This window comes from Nesoenas mayeri (genome assembly GCF_963082525.1).
Source record: "Nesoenas mayeri genome assembly, chromosome: 1".
NCBI classification, from domain to species: Eukaryota; Metazoa; Chordata; class Aves; order Columbiformes; family Columbidae; genus Nesoenas; species Nesoenas mayeri.
In genome coordinates, this window is record NC_137541.1 from 156,416,509 (window position 1) to 156,426,936 (window position 10,428).

A 10,428-nucleotide genomic window follows, 5' to 3' on the forward strand; every position below is an offset into this window, starting at 1 on the left:
CTGGAGGAGCCTCTCACCCTACTGTCACCACTTCCCAAATAGTAATGTTGAAGCTTTCTGGGCTAGCAGAGTGGTGGACTTTGAAATGACACCAGGAATGATCAATAAATTGCAGGAATGGCAAGGAAGGCAGTGCCAGGAACGATTGTGGAGAAGGTTGTCAAGTGCATGAGGTGTCCTCCATCACAGCTGTGCTTGGGTATCTTGGGTAACCCTCCAGGCTGTAGAGAGGTACCTGCAAAAGCCTGATTGGATCATGTCCCACAGCTCCTGTTCCCTGGATGGACTCTTGTTTTCTAGGCAAGTGAGCACCACCATCTTGTCCTCAGCACCCCAAAGCCCTGTTGCTGGTTGGTCCGGGAGAGGTGACAATCCTCTTGGTGGCAGGAGACAGCCCCAGCATGCCACTGCATCAGGCTGTGGGAGAAGAGGTGATGGCTGGTTTTCTCTTTGTTTCAGCTGCTGGAATGGGAGGTCACTCTATCTGCACCCTCCTGGGGACTGGGCAGCAAGTTCATGGAGGGGCTGTGAGCAGGGCTGGACTTCCTGCTGCCAGAGAAAGTCTTCAAAGGTTCATATTCTTTCCATTTTCTTCTGACTGCTGGAAGTTACAAGGATGTGGTTCAGCCCCTGCTGTGAGACAAGATGTCCACGTCCCATGGGAAGGTGGACATACGAAGTTACACTCCCTTTAACTTTTCTGCTTCCCCATCATTGTCTTCCTGGTCCTCTTTCTGCTCTCTCCTGCGTTCCTTCAATGAGTCGCTTTATGATGCTCCTGTAGAAAGTCTTGCTGCATTCAGGGAACTGAATAGGCAAAAAGATGGAGAAAATTCTTCCTAATTTTGCCCATATAGGGTTGTTTTCCTGCCCACACTGTTTTCTGCATCAGCACGCTGAGGGGTGAGAAGAGTAGTCGGAACAGCCTGGCCCCAGCGGTAGCACTTCACCCTCTCGTTGTAGCTGCAAAGGGACAGCTCAGGCTCTGTCACCCCAGGGGAGCGTGTCTCAATGACAAAATATCTCCCAGTTCCTCCTGGGGTGAAGGAAGGAATCCCAGCTCACCTGGGCAGAGACACCCCAAATCTGTGTGAGAGAGGGCAGAGAGCAGCTACATCTGTGGGTACACGCGGCTGATTTTCTTTCATTGCTGCTTATTATGGAAGGCTGGGAAGTGGACTGTCCCCGGGGTATTTTTGACCATGAAGGCCTTCTCACTCACTAGTAACCTAATCCCTGCAGAGCCAGGGGTTCCTCAATACTGGTCTACAGAAGGTGATGTCTGGTGCCATTCTTTGCATCAGCCTTTATAACTCACATAACAGCTCACCACAGACCCTGGAAACTGCAAGCATAAAAACCCCATGCCAATGGACACGTCAAATTAACAGAATAAAAATGGAGAAAAGTAAATTATGTTTCAAAAACTTTGTGAGGATGTTGATCAAGATAACTTCAGTTTTTGATAATGCTAGACAGTTTAATTCTCATATACTAGCAAAATCTTTCTGTTTATAATATCCCTTGTACTTTGGAAGAATATCTACACATTAAAAGAACCCCTTGTTTTCAATTTAATGGAAGCACATCTCACAGTAATTTTATTTATTTCACACTTAGAAAAAAACCCCTCTCTTCAAGGAGATAAATCTTGTAGGACACCAGAAAGGCAGCATCAGTTTTTCCCTTGGTGGCAGAGCTCATTTTTTCCTGTAATCGGATGTTAACACCTCTGACACTATGACAGATCTCAGAAGCGACACTCTGGCACCATCCCGGCAGAGCGGCAGGTGAGGCAACGGCGGGGCTGGAGCGTGTGCTTCTGACTGCAGGTTTCAGTTTCCCAGGGAAGGACCATGCCAGGGGTATTTCCTCTTTCCTTGGAAATGTCGGGAGCAAAACCAGGGGAGTGCTGGCCTGACAGTGCTTGGCCATGTCAGGTGTCCAGCTTTGTTGTATTTCCCAGTGCTGCAGGGATACAGCTGCAGGTAAAGATCCAGATGTGTTCAGGGGTGCTTGAAGTGAAACGTGTTCACCTGGGTTCAAAAAGCTCACTGTGCTTTTTTAAATAGGTGCATGTCAAAGGCTTTGTGAGGGATTTTTTAAAAGAAATGTGTGCATGCATGTATGTGTGGAGTCCATGTACACACATATGGATATACATATTTCAATCTAAACTTAATGTATCTTAGTTGTACGTATAGTCAGGAGTGTTGAATGGGGTATCAGGGCTGTTCCAGTAGGGTGATACCTCTGAAGTGCACTGAGGTAAGGGAACACATTATTCACAAAACTTTCAGGATCCTCCTATACAGTAAAATCAAAGGATTTTTGGAAAAGTTGCTGAGTGAAGTTGGGAAACTGCAGAATACAAGAGTTGCACCTTCTGATAGAAATAAACACCCCCAGGCTCTTTTAAAATAAGAATTAATCTTAAATATGAAGACCCCTAAATGCACCTGCAGCTTATTAAACAGCTGCTTTCCAGGCCATATTTAACCAAAGAAGGGATTACTTAAAACTATATCACATCCATATCAGACACAAAGGAGTTTGCTGCTGGGGACCAGTGTCAAACACAGGCTCTTAAGCACATCCTTAACTTGAGCATGCCGTGCATTATTTGATGCTTAGAGCTACACATGCCCAAGTGACGAGCCAGATCTATATCACCATGAACTTTATTGAATTAGAATTTGAGGTCCTTTCTTAGTGAAATAAAATTGTTGAATTAGGAAGCCTGGTTTGTATAGTGAACTTTATTCTAACAAACAAGATTGTGTTTCCATTCCAGCACAAATGTGTCCCATTGCTCTAGGTGGCTTTGAATCAGAGAAGCTACAGTGTGTGTATATGAAAGTCTATAATTCAAAGGATTAACCACCTCCCCATTCTCCTTCCTTGTGCCTGAAGGAGGAGGTGAAATCCCCGTCCAGACAGGACATCTGCAACTGGATGGGATGAAAGGACAGCTGGCCATGAAAACCTCACAATGCTGAATGCTTTACAGGCAAACTGATATGGTCCCTTCTCTTGAAAACTCAAGACTGCTTGAATCACTAAGAGAAAGTAACTGACAATAGAAAGGTGAAAATAAATAATGCAGTTGCTTAGGTATGAGTTCAGCAGGCTTGGAAGGGCCAGTCTCTGGTCTGCTGAGGCCATGTTACACTGTAGTGTAGATGCAATAAGTAGTGCACTTGTGCACTTCTTAGTTGTGTTTAAATTACATTTGACTGGTTCTTAGTCATAGCTTTCCATCAGGAACCAATAATCCTGGTTCCTGCATTCTCAAGCCACCTGACGGAGGTGCCCAGGGGAGGTGGTGTGACTACTTCTCCCCATGGTCCAGCAGCCCAGCAGAAAAGGCAGCCTGAGTTAGTCACTGTCCTCTTGAACTAGAACTACCATAATAGCCACAACAACTAATTAGGCACCTGGTCAGAGGTCTAAATGCAGGTCTTTAAAGCAGGCCAAGATTAGAAAAGCTCCTTTTTCTGCGAATGGAGTCTTTGCTCATGTAAAACTGCCAGTGACTTTTCTAGCCAAGAAATAAGGAGAGCGTCCTGGAAACACAGCAGATTAAGAAGGAGGATGAGGAAAAAATTAGTGACGTGACCTCTCAACATCTCTATTACTTTCCGTGTACAATGCAAGTGTGCTGAATCCAGGCACTCCGGAATCTGGTGGGAGAATCATCATCATTGAATCATTGAATGTCCTCAGTTGGATGGGACCCACAAGGATCATCAAGTCCAACTCCTTATATAACTCCATCACATATGTCTGTAGCTGGACAACCTTTTTACAGCTCGTAATTACACAAGATGTCCTTATTCCAAGGATAAAGCAGGATGTCAGCCATTCCAATACCAAAAAAATAGTATTTGAAAAGACAGAGAAGGGGTGGCTGCAGCTCTCCTGTGGAAAACAAGCCCTCAGAACACAAGCTTCATTCCTAGTGAGTGTCCCATTAAATTCATTTAAACGAGTCAGCCACAGAACTCTTGGCAGGATGGAAGCCTCCATGCCAGCATGAGATGGTGCTTGGAAGTAAGAATGTGGTTCCTCTTCTTTCTCCTTCACCACAAAATGTCCTGCTTCCAGTGAGGGTGATCTGCCAGCTGGCTGCACCAAGGGTAGCTACTTCTCTATACGCTGACAGGTGAGCAGATGGGTGCTACAGTGCCAAGCTCCGCATGAGCCCTGGCTTGCTGGTGGTCCACCTCCTGGAGGGTTCCTGGGAACCAGCTTGATTGCCCATGCAGGCTGTCCCCTTCCACCTCATGGAGAGCTGAGCAGGTCAGATCTAGGATCCAGTGATTGATGTTGTGATGCTTGACTCAAGAGGGTCTCAGGACTCATTGGAAACTCAGCCTGAGCTAATTAGGCCTTGAAGACTGCGGGTCAGAAATTACTGAACTCCTCCAGAGTAATAACTGGAGCAGGTTCTCCCTGCAGGCGCTGGGCACTGTTTAGGTCATCCCCACATCCTCAGCCAAGTCAGCTTCAGTAGCACGGGCAGAGCCTGCAGGATCACAGCCTTGTCTTTCATATCACCAACGGGGACGCAAAGCTAGGCAGCCCCTGGCCTTTGCTTCTCTTCTGTCTCACCTTTGAGCAATGCTGTGGAGCCCAGTTTATATCAAAAGGACCTTTCTGGAGACACAGGACACCAGTCATTTAAGTGTTTTTGATAAATTGGTAAGAATTGGTACTTACGATGGAAAAAAAATGAATATCACATTCATATTCAGAGATCAGAGCAATAGAACAAGCACAGAAGCTCTCTTATTAAACATCAGACCATATATATCCATTATATACATATATATAATATATATTAAAAAATATATCAGACCATGTATATCCATTATATACATATATATAATTATTTCCCTCTTAACAGTTAGTTTCTGATTTTCCCTCCTCTGGATGAGGTGGGTTGTTGCTATCACGCTATCTTTATGATTTCTAACTTGGCTTCTGCAATGAAATAAAAAACCAGTCCTCACTTGACAAACATGTGGTCATGCTTCTTAAATGAAACGGTGTGATCTTCAGAGTACCAAGGCTGTAATTCAAGTTGCTGATCACAAACCGCCCAAGTCATTTTTCTTTCAGGATATTGCCTTGCACTGAACCTTAAGATTGACTTACACTTTGTTGAACCATCTCGGGTATCTGTTACTGTTAGGAAGAGTGATTAGCAAACACTGGCATGGCATTCTCCTATATAATAGGTCACAACTGCTCACTGGTGAATTTAAAGAAAAAGATAAGTATTACATAGGACAAGCTTAGCTGTATGCATGTTTTTCCTCCTCTTTTTTTTTTTATTACATAGTAGTAGCAAATACGAATTTTGATGGTTTTTGAGCTGTAATTCGAAACCAACAAATCAAAGATCTTTATTAAAGGAGCTTCTAGGCATAGAAGCAAGTCTTCTATTCAGAGCAGCATAGCCAGATGTTAAGTTAGAAGTGCAGAAGTAAAACTTTAAAACACTGTAAGCTAAGCAGTACATTTGCAGAAGTCGTCCTCTTTAACTGAGACTATATTTTTTGGTCAAACATTTTAAAAAAAAAAAAAAGGGAAAATGGGACGTTTTGCTTGCTTGTTTGTTTTTAAGGGATTTTCTGCTGCTTTGAGCTTCCAGTTGTCTCTGGTGCCCCTGGCTATTGCTGTCCTGGTCGTGGATAGCAGCTGGGTGAAAAGAGCTGTGCTACAATGCTCAGGATAGTCATGCCAGTGTCATTCTTTGAAGATGCATTTTGTTACCAAGGACTAAGGCAATGACTAACAGGTCCCAAATTCTCCCATCAGTAGTGTGGCAGAGAAGTGTTTCAGAAATGTTTTTTACAGCTGGACAACACACAAAACGGTGATCTGGCTTTATAGAGAAGAGTGGCAGATGCCGCAGAGAACGCTCTTAGACAAGTCTTCTAGCATTTCCAAGTGTATTCAGCACATCCAAGCCATTAGATGGTAGCCTTTAGAAAAAAACACTTAGCAATTTGGTGTTGAAGGGCACAGCTTGAAATGATGGAATAGCTTGAGTGTGCATGGGGGAGTTGACAAGAGAGAGTGGAGGCAACCTTACCCTCATTAGCAACATCGTAAACCTCAGAGGGAGAATGTCCTTTCTCACGTTTCCTGCACAGATGCTGGAGATAATTCTGAGTCTATAAAACTTTGCTGGATATAGCTCTGTTTGCAGGATCCCATTCCAGGTTTCAAGAATGAGTACATTCTTGTTCGGTCTGCAGAGTGATGTAGTTTGGAAATGAAAAAAAAATTAAATAAACAACATGCCAAAGAGAAGTTTCCTTCTACGTGTTCCTCTGTCAGAATAGATGTTGCACCAATGGGTGACATCAACTTTTCAGTTTAGAAATACTTTTGAAATTTAGAGAGGGTAGAAGTATTGTATCGGTCTACCTATGCTATTAATGCTTTTTAAATTAGCTTTTTCCCCCGTAATCTCGCTAAGAAGCACAGTTTAACACTCAACACTTACTGTTTCCTGTCAAATTCGTTGGCTCTTAAGGGGCTGGAGTAGCCTCTTGCTGCGTCTAGCAAGGCACAGAGTGATATGGTGAAGTGGCAAGTAATCCCATCTCACGTTCACACACATTTGCAGTTGTCATTCAGCAAAGTGCTCACATATATTTCTCAGTTTAATCTTATTGGATTTAATGGGGTTTGGAATGTCCTTAATGACTGTGCTACCACTGAGTGATCATCTGATTTGGAGCTTCAACCCGAGGCTGTACAAAAACAGACTGTGCGAACCTGCCCTCACCCTCAGGTGGCCCTCTATCTGCAATCCGCTGTTCATCACAGACCTCAGAAAAATGAAGCCTGCATCTCTCTGGTGGTCTTGAAGAACAAACAAACATCTGCCAGGAATGGTTTAGGTATAGCTACTCCTGCCTTAGGCTGTAAGGATGGCCTTCTACAAGCAATTGCAACCCAAATTTCTGACTTTTATTAAATCATGCTACACAACAGTTAGACTACAACATGGATGGCAAGTACAGCTTCTAGTTAGCAGTCAAAATCAAAAAGAAATTATACTAACTACACAGGTTTTCTGTAGCTCATAAACCTTTCTAAGTTTACCTAGATATCTCCCCCAAGAAGAGAAGATTGGAGAAAAGAGAATGTTTTCCTGCTGGGAAAAGAATCCTTTTCAGCTTACTGATTGAGAGGACATACTTTCCACCCCGTTTTACCTGTTAGTTCTCCTAAGGGTTGACAAAGACAGAAAAAAGTCTAAATCACAAATGGCAATTGTAAGCTCCATTTGGGCAGCTAAGATCAAAGTGTATATCCTGTGAATTCCACCCTAACTGCCTGTAGCTCTATTTCCATGGTAGAATCTCCATCTCATCAGCTGCTGGCCATAGTTACAATTAATAAAATTCAAATGTTTTGTCCAAGCACAAGACCTAGTGAGTTTCCCAAAGAGATGCTTTCCCATCTATTTCACCTTTGTGCTGGTTTGGCTGAAAATGAGTGAATTTTCTTCATGCAGTTATAAACCTTTCTTTTTCATAGCTAGCACGGTCATCATTTGGACTTAGTTTGAGAACAAGAAGGTAATGCCCTGGGACAGAGTTAATGTTTTTAATTGCTCTGGTCTGAGAGCCAAGGATGTTCTGAGTGCTCTGCCCACAGGTGTGAGACATCGAGGAAGAGGGGTATGTATGGGGCAGAGATTGACTGACATCCAGACTGATCAATGAGAGTATTCCATCCCATTAGCGTCATGCTTCATATTTAAAGAGAGCTGAGATCTTCTAGTCTCTGTCTCTTTCTGGCTCTTCTCTTTGCTCTCAGAGACACTTTCCTCTCTCCTGGATCAGCTTTGGGACAGGTGCTGTTTCCTGGGACTGGCTGCTCGGTGGGGACGTAGTTCATGAGGAATTCTATTAAGTATTTTTAGTTTCATATTCTATTTCTATTTTATATCTATATTTACTAGTAGCATATTAGTACTTTGTTATTCTATTAAACTGTGTTTATCTCAATCCAAGTTTCTCCGTTCCCTTTCAATTCTCTCCCCCTATTTCGGGGGTGAAGGTGGTAGGGAGTGAGTGAGTAGCTATCATGGTTGTATTGCTAGCTCAGGTTAAACCACGACAACCTTGCAAGTGGAAGACCCAAGTTTAAGTCTTTGCCTCATGTCTTACTTTGCTGCTGACTGCCTGGCTGAATGCATGCTATGGCACCCTTCTCTAGGTAACAGGGGATGCTCAAACCTCTTCATAGCATGGATACAGTTACAACAGGAGGGACTGTGGAAAACCAAATTAAAAATAACCATGAGCCTGTAAGCTGGACTGCCATTTTGGGAGGCAAGAGAAAGTTGGTACACACAGTTGCACCCATAAATCATCTAACCGCATATAAAAGGGGGCTTTCAGTGTCCCAACTCTTGTGATTTTTTTTTCCATGAGATAGCTTTATTTTGGGGAGTTAGGCTTATATCTTCTCTTCAAATTTAGTATCTTGGCTCCTATTATAATCATCAGAGAGCTGGTTGAGTCAAAGGAGCCTGGAGGGTGATTCAGATGCCCTACCAGGACGGATGGTCTTCAGTTCCCTTAACATTGGCTCCTCATGCCATTTGATACTCCAGGGCAGATGAGACATCTGCACAGGGCTGGCAGACAACGCAAGACAGAGGAAGACCATGTTCTTTTTGGTGTAGCAACAGGATGCCAACCAGGATACTCCACAACACCTAAAATAGCATCAGAGGCCTGCTTTTAGGCAACTGAATCCTGGGTTTTAGAGAGACTAATTACTTCTAGATTCATCAGCTACACAGAATATATCTCCATGGATAGGAGTGAACTAAACTCTCATGTTGATGCCTATGTTTAGGTGCTCTCACCTGGAATTGAATCTCCTTCTCCAGTGGGATTAAGAGACCTAAATATGGGTATCTACTACAATCTTGGGTAACCCACCTGGACTCCAGCCACCGCTGCAGGAGAGTGAGGGTCTCCCAACAGTGCCATGTCTTCTCCATCAGCCCCACGCAGTTACTTCAGGACATGCCAAGGTGTCTCACAGGGCTTTGGGCACCTGTATTTAGGCCATTGCATCCTGCCCATAGTGTCTTGAAGATGGTTTGGAGGACGCTGTTAGTATGGCCAGGGCCATTCTGGTGTCCCTGAGTGGTGAAGAGCCCAAGTCTGCACTGGTGCTGTCCACAAGACTTCAGTCACATCTGCTGGCTGTGTTGGCCTGACCACTGGCTTGCAGGGCAGCACCAGTTCACGCTGTGCCAATTTTGCACTATGCACTGCCTTCTGCCTTGAAAAAGCGCACTGGAGGCAAGGCTGAAACTTCCATTTTTTCCCAGCAGTTCTCTAACCTGGTGACCCTGGCAAAGTGACACCAGCTGTGCCCTCTGACGCTTAACAGCACCCATCACTGACCCCCCTGTGCTTTCTTAGCTGTTAGAGCTGCACCTCCAGGCTTCTGTGTTTTTATTGCCAGCCCAGCCTCTCCAAGAGAGATTTGTGAATTTTATTTCAATACTCAGTGGTTGGAAATTCTTTTTTAGTATCAGCATAGATTTTGCAGAGTTGTACCATGTGCCTTGGGAGCCTGAATAATTCTGATAAAATTTATATTGGAATACACAGGCTTTGTCTGTCGGCTTTCTCAGGTGAGAACAAACTCTGCTGTGCTTCTGTGAACAACAGTAAAAGGGCAGGGAGAGCAGACAGGGAGAGAAATCTTGACCTGCACTGGAACTGTGACAAGTGGGGCTAAACTACAGGAATTAATGAGGATCATCCCCAGGCAAAGGAGGAGAGTGTGCATGTCTCACCCTACTTTTTACAGTATTATTTTCTTTTTACACCCTATTTTTTTTACAGTGTCTTCTCTGACTTTGCGAAGAGATTCACTTGGCTAATACACAGAACTGCCTTTGTATGCAAGTATTCCTAAATACTCTTGTAGGTGAGCACGTCTTCCCATTGTGAGACAGAATTCATGTAGCTCTGATCTCTTATTTTATCTCAGTGAGCAGGTGTAAGGATGACAAATTCCCTTCCAATTAACCCCCAATGCCACATTGCCATTCCATGTCAGGCGACGAGTAGCACAGATAGAAAGAAACCTTGGTGCCAAGATGATAAAAGGTTTCCAGTGTCAGCTCTGGACACAACCGCATGAGCAGTACAGGAGAGCAAAGACAACGCCTGAATTCAGATGGCTTTGGTTAAACTTGTTGTCTGAGATCCCTGAAGCCCACCCCAGCTGTTTCAAAAATGGAAGCTTTAAATTAACAGTTTGCATAGGGACAGGTAATAAACATCTAGAGAATTTTAACATCCGTGGATAAATGTGAACTTATCTTCTCTCCCACAAAAACAATAATTTAACTTAAGGGGATAAATT